This window comes from Dermacentor andersoni, chromosome 6 (genome assembly GCF_023375885.2).
Source record: "Dermacentor andersoni chromosome 6, qqDerAnde1_hic_scaffold, whole genome shotgun sequence".
Taxonomy (NCBI): Eukaryota; Metazoa; Arthropoda; class Arachnida; order Ixodida; family Ixodidae; genus Dermacentor; species Dermacentor andersoni.
In genome coordinates, this window is record NC_092819.1 from 114483907 (window position 1) to 114496485 (window position 12579).

The window sequence follows — 12579 nt, forward strand, 5'->3', positions numbered from 1 at the left end:
CTGCATTGCCATTGCCGAAGATGCTGCAAACGAATCCTTGGATGCTACGCACTGTCGAGACAAGTAAAACATGTATTTCTTCATAAAAGAATATATTCTTATGTCCAAAAATTGTGCCAGAGATAACGGATATCAATGCTTCCATGTTCTTTGTCTGTTTAATAAGAAAGAAAATATCACACGAATTTCAGAATTATATCAGTGCGAAACCAGCAAAGCAGTGCATACCGCAAATATGATAAATCTAAAGGCCGTGAAATGAACAAGGTGAGTACAAATATTTCAATGACACTTTGTCATTAAAGAACCTTGTTTGCAGTTTTGTACATATGCAACGGCCAGGGAAAAATCTCAGTGACGCTGTCCTTCGTTCCAATATACTGCGCAGGAACAGCTGTCACCTGTCGTGTATTATAATTGCACCGAAATTGTAGTTGCAACAGAGATCACATATAAAAAGCAGCAGTTCTGCAAAGTGTACGTTAGAAATGCAAACTACAATGGAATACACAAATGCCAAGATAAAGCTTGATATAAAGCAGAGAGGTGCCTCTGGAAACAAAGTTCACTGCATGTATCCAGAAAACCTCGCAACAAGATATTTAAATGTAGGTATAAGTATCCAATAAATCAAAGTATCCAGGCAAAAGTCACTGTATACAGCGTGCTTCATGCTAAATTTAGGCTGAGTTAAAAGATATTCTGATGCACTCTAAGACGACGCCACCAAGTGCATGTTGCTCGCTTTTGTATGTAGTGGGTCACGCAATTTTTTGTATTTTGCCTAATTAGATGTTTAGTCAAGAATAATAAACCAACTTCTGAAGTAAAGAAGCATGGAAAAAAATTCTAATTAGAATATTGCAGAGCAGTTTGCAAATGTCTGAATAAACAGTTTCTTGTCTTTCTACATATCTATGAAGTATTAGTGTATTTCAGCTTACTGATGATGCAGCGAAATACAAAACGCCAAGGCACATGCCCGCTTGCGCACCGTGATTGCAATGTTCCCCAACGTTCCGTGCACAAACAGCCATAGGCGCACTGCCACTTAAAAGGCAACAGGGCAGCGACGTAGGCGTTGGCTGTGCCATTTACGCCAGTGATGTGCTCCCCTCGCGAAAGTCGGTTATAGCGTTAAGCAGACACAGGAGTTATCGCTTGTGCTGCCAAAAGTAAAAGGTCCGTCATTTCGCGATAGCTGTAAGCAAATTGAACATCCCTAAATAAAAAAGCCAGTTTTTAGAAGGCTAAAAACGGTAGAATAAGAGTATTCTAACTGACCAGACGCAGCAGACCAGACGCAGTCTTTGACTGAATTCGTGTTTATTTTTCGTGCGCTTTCACAGCAAGCGCTCGAAGAGGTCACCTTCTGCAGCGATACAACGCTGGGTTCTTCTGAGAAAGCTTACTGTCGCTGCCTTGAGAACCGTCGGTCAAATGCTGTGGCAGTCTTCAGTTATATTCTCCTGTAAGGCTTCTGGAGTCGTCGCTTCTGTCGTGTATACCTGATCCTTAATATAGCCCCACTAGAAAACGTCTAGAGGTTTAAATTATGAGGTTTACGTGCCAACACCACTTTCTGATTATAAGGCATGCCGTAGGGGAGGACTCCGGAAATTTCCACCAGCTGGCGATTTTTAACGTGCACCTAAATATAAGTTCACGCGTATTTTCGCATTTCACCCCCATCGAAATACGGCCGCCATGGCCGGGATTAAAATCAAATCAAATCAAATAAAACATGTTTATTTTGCAGGAAGAATACAAAATTTCCCTGCGGGAGGCAAACACTAAGGACGAGAAAGTCTCACGAGGTCTTGGCCCCCTGATCAACAAGACAGTCTGCAGCAGTTGACACGACTCAATATACACTTCATCAAGTACAATGCGTCGGCTTCTCTACATCGGATCACAAACTGTAATCAATACGCTCTGCAATAAATTATACATTTTAAAAAAGATGCATTGAAATGGGAAAAACAATTCATCTCAAGATATACAAACTTAATTTGACATTTATGGATTGACTAAGAGGTTAGTAGTGAGAAGGAATGATTGATGATTGCGTTTGAGTTTCTTGGCTTGTAATGTGAGGTCAATATTGGATTCATGGATGTTTAATAATTGCACTACTTTATACTGAATGGCCTGTTTGCCATAGTTCGTGCGTGTTCTTTAGTTTTTCGGCTAGAGCTTCTGAACCCATATTTCGTGGGTACAGTGCTTGGGAAGGCATCCTGTAATTTCTGTTTATGTATGTGTTGCATAAACTTTAGATTATATACTTTTTTACAGATAGGGTTTCATGTTTAAGGAACAATGGTTCAGTGGCTAGGTCTTTGGCATGACATCTATATTTTTCTAGGATACGAAGCACGCGCTTTTGCAGGATTATTAACCTATCATAATTGGTTTTAGTTGTTGTTGCTCACACCTGCATTCCGTATAGTAGTTTCGAGTAAAATAATGTATAGTAGCGTGATTTAGTTAACCACGAAGGGAGAAGGGAAGCGATTCTACTCAGACATCCTACTGAGCGAGCTAGATAACTTAAGATATGTTTCACGTGTGGTGTCCATGACAACTGTTCATGGAACCAGACACCTAGGAATTTCTGTTTGTTTACTTGTTCGATGCGTTGGTCGTTATAATAAATTATCATATTATCGCGGATGTGCTTGTTAATAGGCCTGAACATAGCAAATTTAGTTTTTTGTGTGTTTAGTTTTTGTTTGCTTTTTGCTAGCCAACCTGAAAGTTTAGAGAGATATAGATTTGCTGAAGCTTCTACTTAATGAATAGTAGATCCTGTGAAAAACAGGCTAGTGTTGTGAGCAAACATTGTAATTTCAGGTGCATATTCAACATCCGTAATATCATTTATATATAGAAAGAAAAGCACGGGACCTAATATGGATCCCTGTAGGACTTCTTTTATTACGCTTAAGTACTGGGACACTACATTGTCTATGCCAAGAAATTGATATCTTGATGAAAGTAGCTTTTAAGTACGTCCAGGACATCACGAATTCCATAGCGGCTTAATTTCACCAATAGGATACGATGGTCGACTGAATCAAAAGCTTTACGCAAATCAAGGAAGACGCCTCAAGTGAACATTTTATTTTCATTATTTTCTATTATGGGATTTTTAACACTTATTAGAGCATCTTCCGCTGTTTAGTTTTTTCGAAAACCATATTGATATGGCAATAATCGACTGCGTTTGTCTAGATATTTCGTGAGAGGCTTATTTATGCATTTTTCGTATACTTTCCAGAAGACAGGTAGCACAGATATTGGTCGATAATTTCCTAATTCAGAAATATTGCCGCCCTTATGGATAGGAGTAACTTTGCGACTTTAAGTTTCGTCGCGAATGTTCCCACCAGAAACGAAAAACTTATAAGATGTGCTAATACAGGGCTAAGTGTAGATGCAACAGCCTTAACTGGAGCCACTGTTACGTGATCGCCACCACTTTAAATTTTGGTCCTTAGTTCTGCTATGTATCTGCGGATTTCTCTGGTGATACCTCGTTCAAACGAGAGAATTCACCTGTTTACTTAGTTAAATTTCATATTGCACTGTATCCTCAACGCTAAAAGCCACATTCATGAAGTAATGATTATTGCATTCGTAAGCTCCCTGCCTTCCAAAATAATATCATTAACTTTTATTTCTTTACGTGTATTGCATGGCACTGTTCTTCCAGGTAAAGAATTAACTTGCTTCCATATTTTTGCAGGATCTGACTTCATGCTCAAGAACATTACTTCATAATAGGCTATGTTTGCTTTGCTAGTGTCACTATTTAACCTGTTGCGAAATTGTTTGACCTCTCGCAATATTGTAATATCTCTAGTAGTTAGAAATCTGTGAAAAAGCTAGTTCTTTTTGCTTGATCCTTTTCAAAAGGTCGCTATTGATCCATGGCTTTCTATTTTTACCCTTTCTCATTTTGAACTGTTGTAGCGGAAAAGCACTGTTTTAGCATTCAACGAAGATCTCTAAAAAAGTGCCATATGCTTTCACAGCATTTTGTTTTGCACATACACACGTGACCAGTAAGCTCGTTTAATTAATTCGATAAACTTAAGGAGAGTTTTGTCAATAATACTTCTATATCGCGGGAGATTTGGACGTTTTTCTTTAATGAATAAGTTTTGTGTACATATATATATAGGTAGGGGATCACTAAGGCCTGAGCACAATGTGCCTACATTGTAATTCTATTTGATTAGGCTTGTTACACAGACGTCGATAGATCTGGAACTCTTGTGACTAATATGGGTAGGCTCTAAAATGGCATTTTCACATCCATAGGATTCTATCAGGTTTATCAGATCGAGCGCATACAAATCACTCATCAAATTAATGTTCAGATCACCCACGATGAAATATGGTTTTTGTATGGTGATTAACACAATCCATAAGTTGGCTTAGAAAACGGTGCTTGTGTCCAGTTGGGGGTCTGTATACTACAGTAAGCAGAAACGAGTTTGTTTCTATTGCTAGGCATTCTATGTCACCATTACTCATAGAAAGACAGTCAAGTACTTGAAATGAATATTGCTTCTTTAGGTATATATCTAACCCTCCCTCTCTTTCGGCGCGATCCAATCGCACTGCAGAATAATTGGTGAACTCAGGAGACATGTGAATATTACACAGCCATGTCTCTGTGAACACTATTTCATCACGGTCCGCATGAAGAGAACTCAAAAATATATCAAATTATTCCTTCTTAATCTTAAGACTACTTATATTTTGATGCAGTAAGGTAAAACCAGACCTAGAACAAGCATAACTACTCATCGGTTCTGTTTTTTCTATTGACAAGGCAAAAGATATTTTTCCCCATTTTGTCCTCCCTTTTTTCACTTGATGAGATCTAAGTCAGCAGTGCTTTTCATGCGGATTACATCTGAAGTTTCATCTTTTGCGAGCAAAAATTTTTTTCTCATCGATACACTCGTCCATACTCGTCCATAAATATTTCCATGTTGCGGATTTCTTTTTTGCTATGACTGCACCAAGGAGCTGCTTGTTCTGTCGTGTCAGGCGCTCGTTAACATAGATGGCACTTTCTGGGCCCTTGTGGCCTAGGTCAGTCGAAACCATCTTCTCTTTTTTTGATTTTGTGAGTACTGCATTACCTTTTGTGTGTGGAGTGCACCCGACGACAATGTTTCGTTCATTCCTTTTTGCCGTGGATACCCTGTGGCACATGTGGATATCAGTATCAGAGATTGGCTCGCCTACGAACTCACCTATCTTTTTAACCAAGACAGTTGAGTCAAGCTCCTCGGGTGCACCTTTTATTTGAAGATTGTTACTCCTTTGGTATTGCTCAAGTTCTTCTATTTTTATTTCAAGCCGTTGGGTCTCGGTCTTTAGTTTTTCGTTCTGGGAACCTAGTGTTCATTTCGGCTCTGAGTGCCTTAATGTCGGTTCCTATTTCTTTCACATCATCACATGTATCGCTGCAGAATTTCAAGCTTTCTTTCAGCGACATTGTCTCAGCACGTATTTCCCGTTGAAAATCAGAGATTAGTGTCTAGACATCTTTCTTGTCACCCTTACTCATGGTAAGAAATTCAGGCAACAAGTTTCAAAGTAAAGTCAAGTCGATCCCGTGACCTCGTGCTCAGCAGCCCAACACCAAATGTCAAGAGGGTTGAGGTCGGGTGACCTTGCAGGCCACAGGACAGGCCCATTTCTCCCTATCCATTGCCCTGAGAAGGTAACATCAAGCCATGTTCGTCCTTGACTGTAGCTATGGGCTGGGGCGTCGTCGTGCTGGTACCACATTGCGTCAAGCTGGGCTAGTGGCATGTTGCAGTAGAAGTCTTCAACCGGCCCTTTAAGAAACTAACACTTGCCGGTCAGAGTGTTAAAAGAACACTGGGCCAATGACTGTGCTACCATATATTACGCATCAAACATTAAAAGACCACTGATATTCGTGGCGGGATATTCCTAGCCAGTGGTTATTTTGCTCACTGTAATAGTGTGCGTTGTGGATATTTACTTGACAATTTCGGGAAAAGACCGCCTCATCAGTCCAGAAACCTTGGTGACAAAGTCGGAATCCTGCTCCTCCTGAGTCAAAATCCCTTGACTCCAGGCATTGATGCAACTGCAGGTGATAAGGATGCAGTCGAGCTGTTTTCAAAATCATCCACGCAGTTGAGTTGAACACACCGATCTGTGCGCTCACGCTGCGCGTGCTAGCGTGTGGACTAGCTTTCATGAAAGACAAGGCGTTGGAGCAAATCTCATTATTTATAAGTGCATCTCTCTTCCTCTTTCTTGTAAAGCTGGCGGCTTGCTTCAGCGACTCGTAGGTGTTGGATATTGTCATGGAGCTCGGTCGCGAACCCGGGTGCTAGCTTCGAAATATTCCTGCAGCCTGCCGTGTCTGTGTCTGCAGCTCCTAGGGCATGATAATGTCTGCTTTTTCCTCGTTGGAAAAAGGCATAATGAAATTGATCGCGCTTTAACAGGTGATGCACGATAGTCTGTTTATCGCTGTCTGGAACTACTACCTATCCGTCAGCCGCTTTACGTAGCGCAGGAGATGCTGGAGATGTGATGCAACCGGATGCCGTGATGCCAACTACAAATTTCAGTGTAAGATCACTCTTGTAGTTGCTCCAGCAGTTTACCCTATGCGCGACTTTACCTGGCTTCTCAATTCTGGCTTCTGAACAGTCTACAATAATCCTACAATTGGGATAGTTCAGGCGGAAAGCGGAAGGTATCGATGCTTGTACCACATCTTTCGAAAACCACTTGATCCACCCTCCGGTGCTGACGGGCAGGACATCGAGAGTGGGATAGAAAATGCGCGACGCGCTAGTTCGATGTACGCCGAACAAAACACCTCATGCAGAGAATGTCAGGCCATGCTTCATCTTCATGAGAAACAGCAGAGGATTGCTGTCCATCGCCAGGTACAAGTACCTCTCGCCATGCAGCTGTAAAATCAGAGGTATTTGTGAGGATAACATTTACAGTAGTGATGAAATCAATCATCAGAGCTTTTTGTTCTTACTAATTCAGAAACTTCCAGAATTTCGCAACGACTGCTCAGCTGATTTACGGCTTTAGGTGTATGAATTCTTTCTTCAAACCGTCTAATGTCTGAACACAAGCAGGCGGTACATTTGTGCGGGTAGACATCCCTACCAAGTTGGTTCAAGCTCGTCTGGCCTGTGCATCTGGCACATTGATGCAAACACTCCTGTCTAGTGCTGTTTTGTGTCTCACGCCAACAGTCTTACCTGAATGTCGCAGTTGACGATGACGTATAGCTTCGTCCCCCTGGCGTCTAGTACGACTGCGTTGTCAAATGCACGCTTGAAATCACTAGAGCGGTCCCAGCCATCCTCCAGTATCAATGTAGGCATTTGTTTCTCATTCATTCTCAAACCACAGAGTCCAAGATTGGCAATCCTGATGCAGTTGTTGGTCTTGTCCACTGTCAAAATGTTGTTACGCTTGAGAAGACCAGGGGAACTTACACTCCTGGCTTATTTGATCTCAACCCATCTGACACGCCTTAGGTTCAGTTGCTTTGCGAAACTTTGTTGAGATCCATATTTCGAACTCAAAATCTGCTTTCATACATAAATTGTCACACTGATGCTCGAGGACCATGCTACGTGTAAAAACAAGCTAGTTTCCAATTGAAGTGCGTTGTGAAAGTATTAAAAGATGCCCCTGATCTCATTGCACCACCATGTCCTTCTTTATCAAAAGTTCAACGGATGTACGCACATAGCACGCGTTTGAACCCATCAACAACAGACGCATTTTACGGCTGTTGTCTGGTAAAAGAAATGCTTTCCAAAGGCTGACTTTCTCCAGCGCCTAATAGTTTATGCACCTCGAACGAACAGCTGGCTTTAAGATTTGAGTTTGGGTATGTGGTTTCCTATTGAGGGCATGGTCCTAAACTGTCAACGTGCTAAAAACAATTCTCCATCACAAACCTTAATTAAATGTTGTCAGAACAGGAAGTCAGTTTTTTGTTTTAGTTGTTATTGATATCTAATTCAGCTTGCACTTAGGTAGCTGAAATCTCGTTCGGAGATACACTGTCTGCTAGCGCATGTGAAAACGAGAAGAAATATCCCCATGCTGCAGTACCATATGCTCCGACAAATCCCACGGCACGTTAAAATAGAAAAAATCCCTTAGTACATTATACATATTGTACATATCGGTGCAGTTCATCTTTCACAACCAGTAAAAACTGTGTGTGAGGTGGTTGTCAAATTCCCAAGGCACATCAAATAGAAAAAGGCTGCACCTTTAGATGAATGTGTATGACATCAGCATATACATATATATATATATATATATATATATATATATATATATATATATATATATATATATATATATATATATATATGTATTCAGTTCAATTTAAATTGAGAAATGTGTGAATATGCTCTAGTTGGTGTCATTTTGAAGCTTATCTAACATTTACTGGTGGCGTGGCAAGAGGCTCAACAAGGGCAGAAACACCGTAACTGTCACCCTAGTCAGGTCTCTGAGGGCATCGTCGTTTTCCTTGTTCACCAAGGACTGGTAGCCATAAAAACCCTTTGGTTGGTGGTCTTCCAAACAGAATGCTGTAACACTTGCGTTAGCCATTGCAGGCTGTTCAGGTGCAAAGAATTCAACCTAAGTGGATGCCTCGCATGAATCGGCGAACAGGGTGCAGGCAATCATCAGGATTCCTTTGCTGGGGGCTTGCGGTGTCTCTAGCGTCTGAGTTGAAACCTGCATAGAATTGATGGCATGTTATAATTTTCAGACAAACGAACAACGTGTTTTCTAGCTTTATCTTAGCCTAGAATACCGATAGTATACCATGCGGAGAACCCTTAATTAGGCAGACCAAGACACAAAAGCCCATGAAAGCCTCACCACAGTACCCCTGGGAAACCAGGTGAAACTAAACGAACATTGATTGCGATGAACGAGAAGGGAACTACCATCGCAAGTTTTTAATAGGGATAACAACAGCAAGGATTGGACCCTACAGCATAATTAACGAACATTGATTGTGATGAACGAGAAGGGAACTACCATCGCAGGTTTTTAATAGCGATAACAGCAGCAAGGATTGGACCCTACGGCATGGTTTGTTGCCTGGGGGACACGAACTATGAAGTGGCGGCTGACAAAAACCAGCTTTTCTTTATGAAGCCATTTGCGACCCGAGGTGGTTTACACTATTCTTCTCAAGCCGTTCTGCACTCGATAGGACTCTGCATGTTTCATGTTCCAGATTTCTCTTCAGTGTACAACTATATTGTTTTGTGTTGCATCGGGGTGATGCGCTTTTAACGGGGGCAGTAACGACTGCTTTTCGATTGTTTTGGCACACGTCTGCCACAATAAATCTTCAGCTGTTCATTATTCACTGCTGCTTCGTTTGTCATTCATGACAATATGTCTGGTCTACCTTTTAGCTTTCAAACAAAGAACCACCCAACCTGCATTCCATTTTTTATCTTATCTGCAGATTTTGAGTGGGCACTTACTCGGTACCTTATGGTAGCACAGCAGAACCTACCTCAACTCCTTGCAGTTGTTTGGGTTCGTTATTCCCATCGGTGCCTTCAGGTTCCTCCAGCGGTAGTGTGACTGCTGCTGCTGGAGAAGCTGGCACGTCCATGGTGGCTGTAGGGCGTCCACCTTGCACCACGTTTCGCAAAGATATTGAGGAGCGGGCGAGATCTGTAGCAGTTGCGGGTGTTCTCGGTTTCTTATTTCTAAGAAAAAAAATGCACACCGTAACTTCTCTAGATAATCACAATGAAGGCTGACATTGAACGAGAAAATGTCTGTCTAACTAGGGGGGGGGGCACTGATACCGCAAGTTTTGATCAGTTGCAATCAGCAATGTTTGTCTCACACTGACATAGCACGCGCAGACTGAGGTGTTGCAGTAGAACTGCTTTAGATTGGAGCACGCTCGTTTACAGCCAACATGTCGATATCATGAATCTCCTGTCCCTTCTCTCCCTGTCACCGCTCTGGTTAAAGACAAAAACAAACAAGCAAGAACTAACGACTGCGAGATCTCTTAAGATGAGAATAACCACACTCGATTTTTGTTCGGCATGCAAATTTGTCTCCATGCTGGAAACTTTGCGCGTTTAATCACCCCCGTATGAATACACGCGCGGCTGTTTACTCGCAAGTATGCAATACTCAAAATGCGTGCGCACTTACCCATCTCGTCTTTGTGAAGTCACTGCGCTTTTCCTTTTTTGCGGGGATTATGGTGTAAGCCAAACTATGCTCTAGCGACCTCTCAAAGTTTCCGAGTGCCATGTGGCTACCCCGCCGTAATATTTCTGCGTTAATTATGAGAGCTCTTCGAGGAGCCGCGACCACATCGTGCCGCGACCTCTCGGAGAGGGGACCTTGGACCCCCAGTTTGCGCGCCTCTGCTGTAGCGGCTGCACCTTTGCCAGCACTAGAGTGAAATCGGTCACACGAACCATCGAGCACACAGACTGACGAAATCTTGGCTCGGGTGTCGCCAACAAAAAACCGCATCTAAATATGTCAACACCTGACAGCTAGTTTAATAGGAAAGTGCCTATTTCGCGGAGTTCTCACCTTTCATAGCGTAGCGCCTTGTCTTCCGGAAGTAGGGACCGCTTACGCTAATCGTCACGTAATATCGTTGGCACGTACGACGGGGACGACACATCCTTGGACGGCGCACCCCCAACGAAATGGACGCTGAATATCTTCCTGTGCCGGGAGGGCTCCCAGTCTGTTCCGTCGGCACTGAAACGTGCAGATGTTAGTGGCGTGAGACGGCCGTGAGATGGCCGAGAGAGAAGGCACGGCCACGGGAACCAAACTTACTTTTTTCGTCACACAGCCGTGATCCATTGTTGCCGCTGTTCCGACAAAGCATTGACGAGTTGAGAAACCGTGAGGCGTCGTCCCCGCTGGGCACGACCTGGTCCTGTTTGTACAGCCGACTACGCAGCAATTCATTACTCCAATTACCTACGGGTTAACGACGCGGTCCCGGCGTACGGGTCTCCACGGCGGTATGGATTTTTATTTCGGTGGCAGCACTGAGACGTTTCCTTCTGGTCGGGTTCTCAACGAGTGCATTCTTCGACAGCCGTGCGGTGGCACAGCAGTCGCAGCGCACGGAATGGATACCTGTGTATAATACTTACAGCTAAATCAAAGGCTAACCAAGTGTAACCAAGACTTAACCAGTCGAAACCAAGCTTTCGCTTTGCATATCCACGGTTACCTCAGCAATTTTATTATTGCGATAGCAATTATATGTACCCTCCTAGCGAGTTTCTGTGTCGGCGTCGCCGTGAGCTTCCGCATGAGTGAAATCGTTTGAGAGTGAGCCGGCGAGTGCGGTTTAATCACGCTTGCGCGAGCGAGGAAAGCGGGCCCGGATGCGCGCCTTCTCCTGTGGCCCCCGAGGCAGGAGGGTCAGGCTAGAGAGAAGGGGCGTTCTTCTCCAGCAGCTGCTATGGTGCTTCGATGTCCTCCTCGCCCGCCGCTGCGTACATAGTGGAGACAACCGCGGTGTCTGCTATTCCGTTGGCCACGCGAATGGCGGACGCCGTAGTGGACCCTTTGGCAGATGCCGTAGGGACGTGTTGTGGCGCTCGTGTGTTTTGAAAGCGACCTGCGACGTGGCCAATGTGCGCACCCGCGCGGGCCTCATATTCAAAGCGATCTGCAATGTTTCTTTTTATTTATAGTGATATGAACTACAGCTCAAGTCGTTATGAAGGATTCATGGTCTTACGTGACAGGCGGAATTATTAAGAGAGGAGATACGAGAATGTTTTTCCATACTGTTACGTTTCGGCCCCGACGTGCGGTGTAGCCGGCGCGGATGCAACGGACGCCGGGGCTTCGTTCAAAGCGGCGGACATTTTGGCCAGTTCAGCGCTGCCGCAACGCCGCCTGCCAAGCGCGTCCAGGCATGTTTCAATGCCACGTGTCTTCGTGTGTGCGTGTGTGTGCGTGCATGTTGGTGCCCACGCTTGTCAAAGTGTGGCAGCCGGGGAGAGGAGCTCCCCAACAATGAAGCGAGGAGGTCGGATACGTCACTTCTTGTCACAACGTGTCCGTGCGCCGCCGTCACGTGCGCCTCATCCGAGCCGTTTCTTCTTGCCCTCGACTCCGAGAGTATAAATGCAGCTGCCCCCGGACGCCAAGAGAGAAGCTTCGATTTACTCAGTCGAGTAACGTGGTTACCCGTTTCTCCACTTCAGTCGACCTGACCGGCCGCTCTTTTGCGATGCTAGAATAAACAAGTTGTTCTATTAGCAGTCGACTCATCCTTTGCCAGGACCTCCGGATGCTTCCAGCCGTGCCCCAGGCGACCAGGCCAACGCAACCCTTGGGGCCCGCGACCCATTTGCAACAACTGGTTTCAGCGGTGAGATCGCGACAACGGAGGCCAGCAGCGAAGATATGCGGTCGACTGTATGCTGAGCAGCACGACGACCATCCGGCAGCAGTGCAACGAGCCCTGTGTGATGACTG

At 44.2% G+C, this 12579-nt stretch overlaps 1 pseudogene; it reads right to left on the reverse strand.

The window, feature by feature from the left end:
• Window positions 1-6554: 6554 nt before the first annotated feature.
• On the reverse strand, window positions 6555-11046 carry LOC126522214 (uncharacterized; annotated as a pseudogene).
• Window positions 11047-12579: the final 1533 nt, after the last annotated feature.